The sequence below is a fragment of the Brassica rapa genome, unplaced genomic scaffold, assembly GCF_000309985.2.
Source record: "Brassica rapa cultivar Chiifu-401-42 unplaced genomic scaffold, CAAS_Brap_v3.01 Scaffold0749, whole genome shotgun sequence".
Lineage (NCBI taxonomy): Eukaryota > Viridiplantae > Streptophyta > Magnoliopsida > Brassicales > Brassicaceae > Brassica > Brassica rapa.
Genome location: NW_022610689.1, coordinates 6,170 through 23,748, shown reverse-complemented (window position 1 = coordinate 23,748; position 17,579 = coordinate 6,170). Strand labels below are relative to the sequence as shown.

The 17,579-nt window shown below is 44.6% G+C and overlaps 2 non-coding genes across 2 annotated transcripts; both read right to left on the bottom strand.

The window, feature by feature from the left end:
• Window positions 1-234: 234 nt before the first annotated feature.
• Window positions 235-390, bottom strand: LOC117130970. The gene has a single exon (XR_004454222.1). It is a non-coding gene; the product is annotated as a 5.8S ribosomal RNA (ribosomal RNA).
• A 15,911-nt stretch (window positions 391-16,301) lies between these two features.
• LOC117130972 lies at window positions 16,302-16,407 on the bottom strand. Its single transcript, XR_004454224.1, has one exon. It is a non-coding gene; the product is annotated as a small nucleolar RNA R71 (small nucleolar RNA).
• Window positions 16,408-17,579: the final 1,172 nt, after the last annotated feature.

The following is a 17,579-nucleotide window of genomic DNA, read 5'->3' as shown; positions in this document are numbered from 1 at the left end:
ATATGATTAAATGCAGCAGGTGATCCCGCCTGACCTGGGGTCGCTTTGAGGAATTTGAGTCATCAAGAGCTTTTGGACCGGAACGTCTGACTATATGACGAGAATTGAATTCACCACCGTATGTCAAGACGCTCCTGACGTCCTTAGCTATGATTTTGGCCAACCGCGTGCGGTAACACACGGGAGATCAGCTTCCATCCCATATCCTCGAGAGGATGGGGGGACGTCGATTTGTGACACCCAGGCAGACGTGCCCTCAGCCAGAAGGCTTGGGGCGCAACTTGCGTTTAAAGACTCGATGGTTCACGGGATTCTGCAATTCACACCAAGTATCGCATTTTGCTACGTTCTTCATCGATGCGAGAGCCGAGATATCCGTTGCCGAGAGTCGTTTTAGAGTTTACATTGCAGCAGTACTTCCGAACAAACACCTTCTCCGGGTTGGCGAAAGCAGGCTGTTTATTTGCATTTTCCTTGACACTTTTCGTGCCAGGGTTTGGTGATATCTGGAAGCTATGCATACGATCCAACCAAAACTGAAGTCTTGGGCATGGATGAACGCATAACAACGGAATCGGTAGGCACAGTAAGAAACCGGCCTACCGAGAGTGATGTTTCAACGTTCTGAGGTCGTTCTGTTTCCAGGGTACGACAATGATCCTTCCGCAGGTTCACCTACGGAAACCTTGTTACGACTTCTCCTTCCTCTAGATGATAAGGTTTAGTGGACTTCTCGTGACGTCGCAGACGGCAAACCACCCACGTCACCGCGATCCGAACACTTCACCGGATCATTCAATCGGTAGGAGCAATGGGCGGTGTGTACAAAGGGCAGGGACGTAGTCAACGCTAGCGGATGACTCGCGCTTACTAGAAATTACTCGTTGAAGACCAACAATTGCAATGATCTATCCCCATCACGATGAAATTTCAAAGATTACCCGGGCCTGTCGGCCAAGGTATGTACTCGTTGAATACATCAGTGTAGCGCGCGTGCGGCCCAGAATATCTAAGAGCATCACAGACCTGTTATTGCCTCAAACTTCCTTGGCCTAAACGGCCATAGTCCCTCTAAGAAGCCGGCCGTGAAGGGATGCCCCCACGTAGCTAGTTAGCAGGCTGAGGTCTCGTTCGTTAACGGAATTAACTAGACAAATCGCTCCACCAACTAAGAACGGCCATGCACCACCACCCATAGAATTAAGAAAGAGCTCTCAGTCTGTCAATCCTTACTATGTCTGGACCTGGTAAGTTTCCCCGTGTTAAGTCAAATTAAGCCACAGGCTCCACTCCTGGTGGTGCCCTTCCGTCAATTCCTTTAAGTTTCAGCCATGCAACCATACTTCCCCCGGAACCCAAAAACATTGATTTGTCATAAGGTGCCAGCGGAGTCCTAAAAGCAACATCCGCTGATCCCTGGTCGGCATCGTTTATGGTTGAGACTAGGACGGTATCTGATCGTCTTCGAGCCCCAACTTTCAGTCTTGATTAATGAAAACATCCCTGGCAAATGCTTTCGCAGTTGTTCGTCTTTCATAAATCCAAGAATTTCACCTCTGACTATGAAATACGAATGCCCCCGACTGTAACACCCCCGAACCGTCCTAGGCATAGGTCAACCCACCGGCCAACAATCAAACAAGAACATGACCGACGGATGACCCACACCAAGGGTTGGAGATGAAAGGCCAACAGGCCAGCCAACAATCAAACAACAACATAACTGACCGTCCAACCCAACACCATGGTCCGGAAGCGCTACGTGACGGGTTAGGGATGATCCGGTCATAGTCACAAACTTTACTCCACGACCTAGACCAGTTCATCCGCTAACTCATCCCGCTGCGTCAAGGCATAAGGCTTTGCAACCTGTACCAAGAGTTAGCGTTTTCCGTTAGATCGAGGCCTAAGGCTTTTCAACCCGTACTACGACCTAACGTTGTGTTAGACCGGACTAGTCAAATATCATAGTACTCATGAAGCGCATATAAAACATTTACTTTATCGATTCAGAAAATATTCATACATCGAATAATTCAAGACTGGACCCGGCCTAATGACAAATAGAGTCAACTTAACACAATTCACAATACCGTTTACAAAAGGCATGAAAATCTACACCGGCGGTACTAACGTCCAGCACCGAGCTATCGATCATCCTTACCTAAAGCGACCTGCAAAAAGGACAACAGAGTTGGATGAGTAACCTAATGTTACTCAGTGAGCAGGTGGCCTCTACCCGCAACCTAGACTCTAACCCAGACAACCCAAAATAATAATCAATCTAGCCATAGAATGCAATAAAAGCTAAGGCTAAGCAAACCGTTACTAAGTTAGACTTGGCCTCCTGCCAGGATCTAACTTAAAGTAACGGGAACCTGCATTAAAACAAGTCAACAAGCAATCCCTAGTTAACCATATATACGCTAGAGTTCAGTACTCATTTAGTGTTAGACACTTAGACTATACAAGTATCATTAATCGATCGACCAACAATCAAACAAGAACATGATCGGCCAACCAATGATACCGCATAGCTTTAATATCCACCACCCTTCACAAGCAATCACTCAAACACATACAGGCCAACGTCAGGCCTACACAACCAAATACACACCAAGCCTAATCCGGTACCTAAACCATACTTAGGACTTAATGTCAGAACCTGCAAGCAAAGCAATCAACCACAATCACAATAATAACTATGAGAATCTACGACTTGATCTAACTCATAACACCGTATATCGGTGCTACGCTAACTCGAGGGTTCCATAACCCTCTACGACACACTAATACAACACTCTAACCTGGGCCCTGGTGACATCGTGTTCCTCCTCTCTATCGGCAATATCCTATCTCCCTACCACAAAGGCCAGAAGATGGAACTTTCAACCAACCGCGGCCCACAGTCCTTCAGGTCACCGCGCGACAGCCCACAGTCCTTCGGGTCACTGCCACATTACACCGTCGTGTAATCACTCAGCCATAGGCCATGAACCCGCTGAATACGAGGGCGAGGAAGCAATAGTCCACCCCAAACAAGCCTAGTATGGGCGGGTTACGCACATACTTTCGGCAACACTCACACAACACAAACTCAATCTAGAACCTAACCTAAGGCTAAAGTTCTAGATCCTAACCAGACACTCAACTCTACAGCACAAACCAATAGTACCAGTAGTCCGGCCTATATGACCTAGGACCCTTAGTACTAACTACTAAACAACAATAACAATACTAAACAACTCAATCAAACCGTTACCCAGATAGTCCAGCCTCCCGCTGAGAAACTATCTTTAAAGATAACGCGAACCTGCACTCAACCATATCAACACGCAAGAATAGAGAACATGATGCATCCTATTCTTAGTCCTAATCAGGTTATCAACTCAGTCTTAATTCTATTCATCTCAGCTTAGCCCTTGCAAAAGTCCGGTTCCATAAATAAAATAACCCTAAGGACTCTACCATTCAATAGCGTGATCAATCTACTCTATATGCGACTCGATCTACCCTAAATTCCAAGTGGAATTCAAACAAACCAACTCACAGTGTTCTAGGCGAGAAGCAGCTGGTCGATCGGAGAGGACTTAGCCAAAACCCAAGATGAACGTCTTGACTGGACTGGACTGAACTGATCTCGACTTGGACAGAAACTTGGCTTCACCATGAAGAAACTGACAGGTCTCAACAGACTGATATGGACTCGGACAGAACCTCCTTTAGCTTCTGGACAGTTCTTCGGACTTTCCGGCGGAGTATCGAGCAGAACTTTGACTGATCTGAACCCGTTGATCTAAACTAACTCCGGACAGCACCTCCACTTGACCATCATAGAATATGACTGGCCTGGACGGATTGATTTGGACAGAGCTTCCGCGTCACAATCGTAGACAATCGTCGATCGGACGGAACTGGCCTTCTCGGTGAGAATCGACTACATTCTAAGTCGACCACTTTGCTTCTCTCTCTATTTCTCTTTGGCCACGTTGACTTGATTCCCATCTGAGCTGATCTTCATTTGATTGACCTTCAGTTGGACAGAACCTTCCCAAGGAAATGACTCAAAATCAGTAGAGATCTGATCTCGAAAACTCTCTAAAACTCTCGAAATAACTCGGAATCCCTTGCTTTCTTTTTCTACTTTTCTCTCACGTTTTTAACTGGCTTTTGACAGGTCTGGATGTTCACAAATGAGCTGGGGTCGTGGGCTATTTATAGGAGACACCAGCCAATCAGCTTCAGCTTAGTGGCAGCCCGTGTGTCGCTCCGCATGGCTCCAGACGCATGCACGGCGACAGCTCGTGCTCCACATGGCTGGCTGCATGTCCAGGACACATGCAGGACGCCACCAGTCCTCCCAGATGTCAGTCTGCATGACTAAAACTCATGCAGGGCGCCACAGAATCACACACATGGCTGGCCGCATGCTTCGGTTGCATGCTTGGTCGACCCACCTCGTGCTTCTACATGTCAAGCTGCATGTGCCGCTTACATGCACGGCGACACCTCGAGCTTCTGTATACACTCATCTTGCTGGACAGTTGACACCACGTTCTGAACCCATGCAACAAGCCACCTCGAGCTTCTCGGTCCATTGGCCTGATTTCGGTCCTTCCGGTAAATTTCTGACCCACGATTAATCCCGAATATTTTTCTTCTCCCATTCAGATGAGTTTAATATTTTAATAAACTCCAATCTGAAGTCTGACCTTGGCGGTAAATATTTCCCGATCCTTCGGCTTCATCGAAGACTTGCATAATACCAAAATTAGGGTTTTAGTCTAATTTCGGGTCTTCCCGTCGTGCTTCGATCCCGTCGTACTTGCTTCCCGTCGTGCTTATGTCCCGTCATGCTTCTAATGTCTTCAAAATAATACTCCGCTGATACGAAGTTTTGCAGAAAATTTCGTGCTGAAGAAACGTCATTCTTCCAAAACGTCGAGCTTCTAAACCGTCGTGCTTCCAAAAATGTTATGCTTCCAAAACGTCCGTCTCATCAATCTAAGACATCTTCTAACTATGGTCGAGCAACTTATTCGACACATAGTTCACTCAGGATCACTTCTTCGCCCACTTCGTACTTCAAAACTTCTCGATCGATCCTTATCGCCCGCGACTCGACCACCACAAAGATACTCGACCACTCTTTTCTTTTCTTTTCTTTTTTTTTAACGGGTTTCTACACCGACTGTAACACCCCCGAACCGTCCTAAGCATAGGTCGACCCACCGGCCAACAATCAAACAAGAACATGACCGATCGACCGTCCAACACCCAGGGTTCAAGATGAATGAGCCAACCGGCCAGCCAACAATCAAACAAGAACATGACTGACCGTCCAGCCCAATACCATGGTCTGGAAGCGCTACGTGACAGGCTAGGGATGATCCGGTCAGAGTCATAAAATTTACTCCACGACCTAGACCAGTTCATCCACTAACTCGTCCCGCTAAATCAAGGCACAAGGCTTTGCAACCCGGCCAAGACATAGAGTTTTCCGTTAGATCGAGGCCTAAGGCTTTTCAACCCGTACTACGACCTAACGTTGTGTTATACCGGACTAGTCAAATATCAGAGTACTCATGAAGCGCATATAAAACAATTACTTTAATAATTCAAGAAATAGACATACATTGATATAATTTAGACCGGTCCCGACCTAATGCCAAAATCGAGTTAACTAAACACAAATCCACAATACCATTTACAAAAGGCATGAAAATCTACACCGGCGGTCCTAACGTCCAGCACGAAGCTATCCGATATCCTTACCTAAAGCAACCTGCAAAAAGGACAATGGAGTTGGATGAGTAACCTAATGTTACTCAGTGAGCTGGCGGCCTCTACCCGAAACCTAGACTCTAACCTGGACAACCCAAAATAACAATCAATCTAGCCCTAGCATGCAATAAAAGCTATGGCTAAGCAAACCGTTACTAAGTTAGACTTGGCCTCCTGCATTAAAACAAGTCAACAAGCAATCCCTAGTTAACCAAATATATGCTTGAGTTCAGTACTCATGTAGTTTTAGACACTTGGACTATACAAGTATCATTAGTCGATCGACCAACAATCACACAAGAACATGATCGGCCAACCAATGATACCGCATAGCTTTAATATCCACCACGCTTCACAAGCAATCACTCAAACACATACAGGCCAACGTCAGGCCTACACTAACAAAATACACATCAAGCCTAATCCGGTACCAAAGCCAGCCTTAGGACTTAATGTCAGAACCTCCAAGCAAATCAATCGACCACAAACACAATCACAATAATAAGACTATGAGTAACTACGACTCGATCTAACTCGTAACACCGTATATCGGTGCTACACTGACTCGGGGGTTCCATAACCCTCTACGACACACTATCACAACACTCTAACCTGGGCCCTGGTGACTTTGTGTTCCTCCTCTCTATCGGCAATATCCTATCTCCCTACCACAAAGGCCAGAAGAAGGAACTTTCAACCGACCGCGGCCCACAGTCCTTCGGGTCACCGCGCGACAGCCCACAGTCCTTCGGGTCACTGCCACATTACACCGTCGTGTATTACTCAGCCATAGGACATGACCCCGTTCGTCTGAGTCTTCCCGATCCAGCGAATAAGGGGTTTCCTTGAACCCGCTGGGTACGAGACCGAGGAAACACTAATCACCCCTACACAAGCCTAGTATGGGCGGGTTACGCACATACTGTCGGCACACTCACAACAAAACAAACTCAATCTAGATCCTAACCTAAAGCCAAAGTTCCAGATCCTAACTAGACACTCGACTCCACAAGACTAACCATAGTACCAGTAGTCCGGCCTATATGGCCTAAGACCCTTAGTACTAACTACTAAAAAACTAAGCAATAATAATTAATACTAATTAATTAAATCAAACCGTTATCCAGATAGTCCAGCCTCCTGCTATGAAACTATCCTTAAAGATAACAGGAACCTGCACTCAACCAAATCAACACACAAGAATAGAAAACATGATGCATCCTAGCCTTAGTCCTAATCAGGTTATTAATTCAGTCTTAATTCCTTTCATCTCAGCTTAGGCCTTTCTAAATTGAGTCCGGTTCCATAAATAAAATAACCCTAAGGACTCTACCATTCAATAACTTGATCATTTTAATCTATATGCGACTCGATCTTTCCTAATTTCCAAGTGGAATTCTTACAAAACCAACTCACAGTGTTCTATGCCGATAAGCAGCTGGTTGATCGGAGAGGACTTAGCCAAAACCCAATGGACGATTTGAATGGACTGGACTAGACTGATCTTGACTTGTACAGAACCTCCCCTGATACTGGTCTGGACTGAACTCAACTCGAACAACACCTTCCTTAGCTTCTGAAGAATTCTTCCGAAATCTGAACAGAGTATCGAATCATAACCTCGACTGAACTAAAACCATGGGACTGAACTGATCTTGGACAGCATCTCCACTTGATCATCAAAGAATATGAGTAGAGTGGACAGATTGATTTGGGCGCATAACAATTGCAGAAATTCTTCGATTGGACAGAACTTCGCTTCTTGGTGAAGTATCGATCTTCGGAACTCAGCTACACTCTCTTTCTCTCTCTCTCTCTCTCTAACCACGCTGACTTGCTTCCCATCTGAATTGATCTTCAATTGGTTGATCTTCAGTTGGCCAGAACCTTCCCTAGGCGCTGACTTGAAATCAGTAGAGAAACTGATCTCGAAAACTCTCTAAAACTCTCGAAATAACTCAGAACCTCTTACTTTCTTTTTCTACTTCTTTCTCTCTCTCTAACCCACTTTTTAACTTGCTTTTGAAATGTCTGGATGAATGAAATGAGAAGGGGTCGTGGTCTTTATATAGGATACAGCAGCGAATCAGATTGAAGTTGGTGGCAGCCCATGTGTCGGCTAGCATGGCTCCGGTGTCATGCGTCGCGGCACCTCGTGCTCCACATGGCAGTCAGCATGGACCAAACTCATGCAAAGTGGCACCTCTTCTCTTTCCTGGACGACCAGATGTCGATCAGCATGGATGGAACGCATGCGTCGCGACACACCGCTCCCTGCGTGTCGATCAGCATGCTTCGGTTGCAGGTATCGCGACACTTCGTGCTTCAACATGTCATGCTGCATGTTCCTGCTTCATGCACGGCGACACCTCGAGCTTCTCTTGACACTCAGCAAGTTAGACAGTTGCCACCACGTTCTTATCCCTTAGATCAAGCCACCTCGAGCTTCTCGGTTCCTTTGCGCGATTTCGACCCTTCTTGTGAATTTCTGACCCGCGATCAATCCCTTATATTTTTCCGCTTCCATTCTGATTCTCTGAATATTTTTAATAAACTACAGATGATGTATGATCTCCTTTAAAAATATTTCCCGAGCCTCCGGCTTCCTCAAAGAATTTTGTAATTCCAAAATTAGGGTTTTCACCCAACTTCAGGTTTTCCCGCCGTGCTTCAATCCCGTCGTGCTTGCTTTCCGTCCTGCTTAATTCCCATCCTGCTTCCGACTTATAATGTCTTCAGAATAATATTTTACTGATACGAAGATATTCCGAGAAAACTTCGCGATGAAGAAACGTCAATCTTCAAAAACGTCGAGCTTCTAAACCGTCGTGCTTCAAAAATGTGATTCTTCCAAAACTGCCGTCTGATCAATCTAAGACACTTCTAACAATGATAGAGCAGCTTATCTCAACTCATGCTTCACTCAAGATCCATTCTTCGACCTTCTCGTACTTCAAATTTCCCGATTGATCTGTATTGCCCGCGACTCGACCACAAAGTTGATGCTCGACCAATCTTCTATTTTTTTCGATCCATGTTAAGTCTTAAGTGATCAAAACTTAACATTCCTTCAATTGCTTTGATTCCCAAAAGCTCGGCTCTGGATTCTGACTTTTGCTCTCTCGACCATTTTATCCCAAAGGGCGGGTTATCACATTCTCCCCCCCCCCGCCCCCTAATAGAATTCTTCCTCGAATTCTTAGTTGCGCAATTACTTAGCTTCACGAAATGTTCCTCCTTGATGTGTAGTGATGACGTTCAGCGTTTGAATAACTCCGTCTTGCGGTCTTGGTCATAAGATATGGTTCTTTGCTGGCTCGCCTTTCTTTTGGTTTCTTTGGGTCTCCATAAACACTTTGGATTTTGAACTTGCTCCACCTTGATAACAACTCCTCCATAACTCCTCTTTACATAACTATGTCTTGATCACTAGATGTGCTTCTTTATCGGTTGGCCTTAGATATCTCCCCTTGATTTCTTCAGTCTTCTTCTAGATTTTTTGATTCTGATCTCGCTCCATCTTAATACATCTCCATGCATTTCCTCGGTCTTGAATCCTTTCATTTCTTCACTTCTTGATTTCTCATGCTTCACTTAATCTCAACTCGTCTTCATAACTCTTTACTTTGCTTGCCCATGTCCCTTGTGTATACTGTCTAAAGTCGCCATAATCGTCTTTATATCTCTTCACTCTGCCTTTCACTGTCCCTTGAGTGTCCTTCCCAATGTCCCCACAATCATCTTCATAAATCTTCACTTGAATGATCACTGCGTCTTCTTCTTAGTTTTTACTTTGCTGCCCAACTAATTTCCCATGATACGATCTTGCCAATCTGCGCCTCTGATTACTCCAACCATTTCCTCGATCTCTCTTTTCCCAGATACTGATGAAGTCCTTTCCCAATGAAGTCTTTTTTTCTTCCCATTTGTCCAGTCCATACCACTGTCCAGTCCTCTGAACCTATCTTTACTCTTTCTTTGGCTTTGGGTTTTTGGCCTTGTACAATCTTCACTTTAAGGTTTCCAGCCTTAAAGTTCCGATCAATGAACACACTTACAAGCTGCAACTAAATAGAACACTCACACGCAAGTCAGTCAACAACAAACCAAAAAAATACTACCAACAATCTAATAGCAATACTAGCTAAACAACCTAATGCTAACCAGCAACCTAACAATTCTAACCAGCAACCTAGCAATTCTAATTCTTCTATCTATTCCTAATTCCTAAAAAAAATAAATCCTATGCTGGACGTGACCGGTTTACCTAATGCCTTTTGTGACTCTTTTTGACTCAAAAAATATTTGAAAACCGATGAAATCATGAGTTCCGGAAGCATGGACGAAACCATGCTCTGATACCACCTCTGTAACACCCCCGAACCGTCCTAAGCATAGGTCGACCCACCGGCCAACAATCAAACAAGAACATGACAGATCGACCGTCCAACACCCAGGGTTCAAGATGAATGAGCCAACCGGCCAGCCAACAATCAAACAAAAACAAGACTGACCGTCCAACCCAACACCATGGTCCGGAAGCGCTACGTGATGGGCTAGGGACGACCCGGTCAGAGTCATAAAATTTACTCCACGACCTAGACCAGTTCATCCACTAACTCGTTCCGCTAAATCAAGGCACAAGGCTTTGCAACCCGGCCAAGAGTTAGCGTTTTCCGTTAGATCGAGGCCTAAGGCTTTTCAACCCGTACTACGACCTAACGTTGTGTTAGACCGGACTAGTCAAATATCAGAGTACTCATGAAGCGCATATAAAACAATTTCTTTATTAATTCGAGAAATATCCATACATTGATATAATTGAGACCGGTCCCGGCCTAATGCCAAAATCGAGTTAACTAAATACAAATCCACAATACCGTTTACAAAAGGCATGAAAATCAACACCTGCGGTCCTAACATCCAGCACGAAGCTATCCGATCATCCTTACCTTAAGCGACCTGGAAAAAGGACAACGGAGTTGGATGAGTAACCTAATGTTACTTAGTGAGCTGGCGGCCTCTACCCGCAACCAAGACTCTAACCCGGACAACCCAAAATAACAATCAATCTAGCCCTAGCATGCAATAAAAGCTAAGGCTAAGCAAACCGTTACTAAGTTAGACTTGGCCTCCTGCCATGATCTAGCTTCAAGTAACGGGAACCTGCATTAAAACAAGTCAACAAGCAATCCCTAGTTAACCAAATATATGCTTGAGTTCAGTACTCATGTAGTGTTAGAAACTTGGACTATACAAGTATCATTAGTCGATCGACCAACAATGACACACGAACATGATCGGCCAACCAATGATACCGCATAGCTTTAATATCCACCACCCTTCACAAGCAATCACTCAAACACATACATGCCAACGTCAGGCCTACACTAACAAAATACACATCAAGCCTAATCCGGTACCTAAGCCAGCCTTAGGACTTAATGTCAGAACCTGAAAGCAAATCAATCGACCACAAACACAATCACAATAATAAGACTATGAGTAACTACGACTCGATCTAACTCGTGACACCGTATATCGGTGCTACACTGACTCGAGGGTTCCATAACCCTCTACGACACACTAACACAACACTCTAACCTGGGCCCTGGTGACTTCGTGTTCCTCCTCTCTATCTGCAATATCCTATCTCCCTACCACAAAGGCCAGAAGAAGGAACTTTCAACCGACCGCGGCCCACAGTCCTTCGGGTCACCGCGCGATAGCCCACAGTCCTTCGGATCACTGCCACATTACACCGTCGTGTATTACTCAGCCATAGGACATGACCCCGTTCGTCTGAGTCTTCCCGATCCAGCGAATAAGGGGTTTCCTTGAACTCGCTGGGTACGAGGCCGAGGAAACACTAATCACCCCTACACAAGCCTAGTATGGGCGGGTTACGCACATACTGTCGGCACACTCACAACAAAATAAACTCAATCTTGATCCTAACCTAAAGCCAAAGTTCCCGATCCTAACTAGACACTTTACTCCACAAGACTAACCATAGTACCAGTAGTCCGGCCTATATGGCCTAAGACCCTTAGTACTAACTACTAAACAACTAAGCAAAAATAATCAATAAATTAAATCAAACCGTTATCCAGATAGTCCAGCCTCCTGCTATGAAACTATCCTTAAAGATAACGGGAACTTGCACTCAACCAAATCAACACACAAGAATAGAAAACATGATGCATCCTAGCCTTAGTCCTAATCAGGTTATTAATTCAGTCTTAATTCCTTTCATCTCAGCTTAGGCCTTTCTAAATTGAGTCCGGTTCCATAAATAAAATAACCCTAAGGACTCTACCATTCAATAACTTGATCATTCTAATCTATATGTGACTCGATCTATCCTAAATTCCAAATGGAATTCACACAAAACCGATAAGCAGCTGGTTGATTGGAGAGGACTTAGCCAAAACCCAATGGACGACTTGAATGGACTGGACTAGATTGATCTTGACTTGTACAGAACCTCCCCTGATACTTGTCTGGACTGAACTCAACTCGAACAGCACCTTCCTTAGCTTCTAAACAATTCTTCCGAAATCTGAACAAAGTATCGAATCATAAACTCGACTGAACTAAAACCATGGAACTGAACTGATCATGGACAGCACCTACACTTGATCATCAAAGAATATGAGTATAGTGGACAGATTGATTTGGGCAGAGCTTCCGCATAACAATTGCAGAAATTCTTCGATTGGACAGAACTTCGCTTCTTGGTGAAGTATCGATCTTCGGAACTCAGCTACACTCTCTTTCTCTCTCTCTCTAACCACATTGACTTGCTTCCCATCTAAATTGATCTTCAATTGGTTGATCTTCAGCCAGAACCTTCCCTAGGCGCTGACTTGAAATCAGTAGAGAAACTGATCTCGAAAACTATCTAAAACTCTTGAAATAACTCAGAACCTCTTACTTCTTTTTCTACTTCTTTCTCTCTCTCTAACCAACTTTTTAACTTGCTTTTGAAATGTCTGGATGAATTAAATGAGAAGGGGTCGTGGTCTTTATATAGGATACAGCAGTGAATCAGATTGAAGTTGGTGGCAGCCCGTGTGTCGGCTAGCATGGCTCCGGTGTCATGCGTCGCGGCGCCTCGTGCTCCACATGGCAGTCAACATGGACCAAACTCATGCAAAGTGGTACCTCTTCTCCTTCCTGGACGACCAGATGTCGATCAGCATGGATGGAATGCATGTGTCGCGACACACCGCTCCCTGCGTGTCGATCAGCATGCTTCGGTTACAGGTATCGCGACACTTTGTGCTTCAACATGTCATGCTGCATGTTCCTGCTTCATGCACGGCCACACCTCGAGATTCTCTTGACACTCAGCTGGTTAGACAGTTGCCACCATGTTCTTATCCCTTAGATCAAGCCACCTTGAGCTTCTCAGTTCCTTTGCGTGATTTCGACCGTTCTTGTGAATTTCTGACCCGCGATCAATCCCGAATATTTTTCCGCTCCTATTGTGATTCTCTGAATATTTTTAATAAACTACAGATGATGTATGATATCCTTTAAAAATATTTCCCGAGCCTCCGGCTTCCTCAAAGAATTTCTTAATACCGAAATTAGGGTTTTCGCCCAACTTCAGGTTTTCCCGTCGTGCTTCAATCCCATCGTGCTTGCTTCCCGTCCAGCTTAATTCCCATCCTGCTTCCGACTTATAATGTCTTCAGAATAATATTTTACTGATACGAAGATATTCCGAGAAAACTTCGCGATGAAGAAACGTCAATCTTCAAAAACGTCGAGCTTCTAAACTGTCGTGCTTCAAAAATGTGATTCTTCCAAAACTGCCGTCTGATCAATCTAAGACACTTCTAACAATGTTAGAGCAGCTTATCTCAACTCATGCTTCACTCACGATCCATTCTTCGACCTTCTCGTACTTCAAATTCCCGATCGATCTGTATTTCCGCGACTCGACCACAAAGTTGATGCTCGACAACAATCTTCTATTTCTTTGATCCATGTTAAGTCTTAAGTGATCAAACTTAACATTCCTTCAATTGATTTGATTCCCAAAAGCTCGGCTCTGGATCTTACTTTGCTCTTCTCGACCATTTTATCACAAAGGGCGGTTTATCACACGGATGTATGTCCCTGTTAACACTCTCTCGATCCCGAAGGCCAACACCTAGGATCGAAATCCTATGATGTTTATCCATGCTACTGTATCCAGCGAGTAGCTTTGCTTGAGCACTCTAAATTTCTTCAAAGTAATTAACATTCAGCCGGAGGCACGACCGGCAGTTAAGGCCAGGAGCATATCGCCGACAGAAAAGACAAGTGACCGGTGCTTGATATACCATGGATTTGACCCATTTTTATCCATGGTATATTAGTATTTTACTATATATATATATCTATGTTTTCTACTCTTCTAGGTATGTTTTCAGGTTCAGGTGCATTTCGGAGTAAAGCTATGACTTTGGAGCATTTTGGAGCATAAAGGACATTTCACCCGAGCTGACCACTTAGAGGTCGACGAGAGGAAGAATAATCGATCGATGCGCATCAGTGCTGACGATCGATATCAGGAAATGCCTCGACAGATGAAGATTAATATCGATCGATGTACACAAGTACCGTCGATCGATGTCGAGACACCAGACGCGACATTTTGGATTCAGCAGACTTAAAAACCAAGGCCAAGCCAAATTACCAAAATGCCCTGACGAGTTTTTAACCTAGTATAATATATACTGCCTAAGTGTTTGACGGCAGGAGAGCTTTTTTTCTAGACCTAGTTTTGTTACAAGTTTCATTTGGAGAGAAGATCACTTGTGATTGGAACTCCTTGTTCATTTTCTTATCATCTATTCTATGAGTTTCTATTTATCTATTGATATGAATTGCTTTGCTATGTCTGAGTAGTTCAACTGTTAGATCCAGGGTTCAGATAGGTTTGTGGGATTAGCCCCAAACTATAGATCTGCCTTGTTGTGATATTCATGATAGATTTGTATTCATTGCTTGTTTTAGCCTAGCTAACTAGAACTTGATCATAGGATTGCATATTCAAGCACCCTTGTTATCCCATCCTGACATCTATCTATCATATTAGGATTGCTAGAGAGGGCTAACCGCCAATTTAGAATCTTAGTAGAGCATTTCATACTCGCGCATAGGCCTGGCTAGAACCCGTCGATCGATGTCCTCAACTGACAATCGATCGATGTTGGCAAAAGTGTATCGGTCGACGTCTTAATAGACTATCGATCGACACTCTCTTGTGTCTGCATCTAACCGGTGAGACACAAGATCTAGTCTGTTAACCAGTGGTACATGCGACAGCTGATCACTGAGTTAAGCGAATGAGCTCTAATATATCATGCATGCAACAGTTAGGCATCTATAGGAATTATAATCTCCAACACCTGAATAGTGGCCCTGCATCTAATATCATTTCCAACCTAAGTTACATTTATCATTTACTCGCTTGTTACTATTGCTATTTAATTAAAACATTACAACCTTTAGAATTAATAAACACTAGATTTAATTGTTCCATAGCTCCTTGTGGATTCGATCCCTAAGTACTACATCTGAACCTCTTTTGATGAGAGTAACACTCCTTGGGGTAATTTGAGTGGTATCAAATTTGGCGCCGTTGCCGGGGAGCTTTGATCGCCATTAGATTTAGTTTTATTAATTCTTATTCTTTTCTTTACCCCCTTTTCTAATAATCTTTCTTTTTCTTGTCTTTTCAGGTGCATACCCAGCGGTACCAGAAGCAACAAGGAGAAAGACTTGCTGTTCTCAAACGATCCTGCTCATTTGGAACGCACCATCCGTAGAGGTCAACGTTCCACATCGCTCGACGCAATCACTTCGTCGTCGATCGATACGCACAATCGACCGTCGACCGACACCAGACCGTCATCGTCGATCGATCCCAATCGTTCGACAACGATCGATACTACACCGCGTACGTCGATCGATAATGTCGTCAAAAATGGTAAACATTATTATTCTAACTCAGGATGAGAACGGAAACCTGTATGACCAGGCCGGTCATCTGCGTAATGCAACAGGTCAGAAAATAGATGCTCAGGGAACTGTAATCCCTGATGCTGATGCTACAGGAGCTGCTCAACCTGTAGATGAGGACGCTCGATCGAAACCACTGGCCGACTACAATCGCCCAGATGAGTACTATTCCAACAGATCAGCGATTCGACTTCCGGAGATCCAGAAGCAGAATTTCGAGCTGAAGCCTCAATACTACACTCTCGTGTCGCAGATACCCTACTCTGGGTTACCGCACGAGCATCCTATGGACCATTTGGAACGGTTCGAGGATCTAATCGCTGCCATTCGGATGGAAGGAGTCCCCGAAGATTACCTGCTGTGCAAGCTCTTCAGATACACGCTGAATGGAGAAGCGATGCACTGGCTTAGGCAGCAACCCACAGGATCTTTAACATCCTGGAGCGACATCAAGAATGCTTTCTTACGAAACTTCTTCGATGAGGCGCGCGCTGAAGAACTTCGGAACAAAATTTCCACATTCTCGCAGAAGGCTGGAGAGTCCTTCAAAGATGCGTGGATTAGATTTAGGTTTTTCCAGCGAGACTGTCCACACCACGGATTTAATGAAGTGCAGCTGCTAAGCACTTTCTTCCGAGGTCTCGCCTTACAGTATCAAATGGCTCTTGATACGGCGAGTGAAGGAAACTTCACTACTCGGAATCCGTTGGAAGCTGTGAGACTTATCGAAAACCTTGCTAACAGCAGCAGCACCAAAAACACTGACTCTGAACGGAAGAAGTCTGTAGCCTCTATCGGGAAGGAACAGATGGACGAAGTAAGAGCTAAGTTAGATGTGGTGCACGAACTTCTTAGGAAGCAAGTCTGTTCAGCTGAAGGAGAAGTAGCAGATACAGAAGGAGAAGAAGATGTGAACTACATCGGAGGTACCGGATTCCAAAAATTTGGAAACCAGGGCGGAAACAGAAACTTCTTTGGAAATGGCCAAAGAAGTAACCAAAGTTCACAATTTCAAAAACCCTTCAACAACAGCAAGAGCTACTCGAACTCTTACTATCAAAATCCACCACCCCAAACTCAGGAAAGCAAGATCGAAGAAATGCTTGATCGAGTACTGTTGGGACAACAACAAATCACCGTGGATTTCAACGGTAAGATAGACTCTGCCTACAACAATCTGAACACCAAAATCGAGACCTTAGGGACTCAGGTGAGAAAACTTGAAACCCAAGTAATTCAGACGGGCGAGACTATAAGAGGCAAGAAGCTTTTGCTAGAGAGCAGGAGCCGACAAAGGGAAACACCACGTAAATGCCATCATAGATGATGAATTCTGGCAAGTGGTGAGAAATGAAAACCTTGAGGAAGGAGATTTCGAAATCGAAAGCTCCATGAGTCTCGGCGGATCCCAATGGTGTCGACCGATGTCGATGAACTCGCATCGATCGACAGACCATGATGAAGATCGATGGACGGATTACTCCAGTCATCGATCGACGTCGTCTGCCAATTCGACTGAATGCAATGCGGTTCGAATTCTAACTCATGAAGAATTCGCAGCTAAGCATCCTCACCCACCCTCCCCTTTCTATGAAAAAATCGATCGATCGGTTAACTCAACCATCGATCGACAGAGTGAGTCCGACGTCGATCGTCACAACACACCTCCCATCGATCGACAGGCACCTCTGACATACCGAGTGCGGTTACCCTCAATCGATAATGATTACATCAATGCACTCAGACCACCACCTAAACCATTAGCAAACCCACCC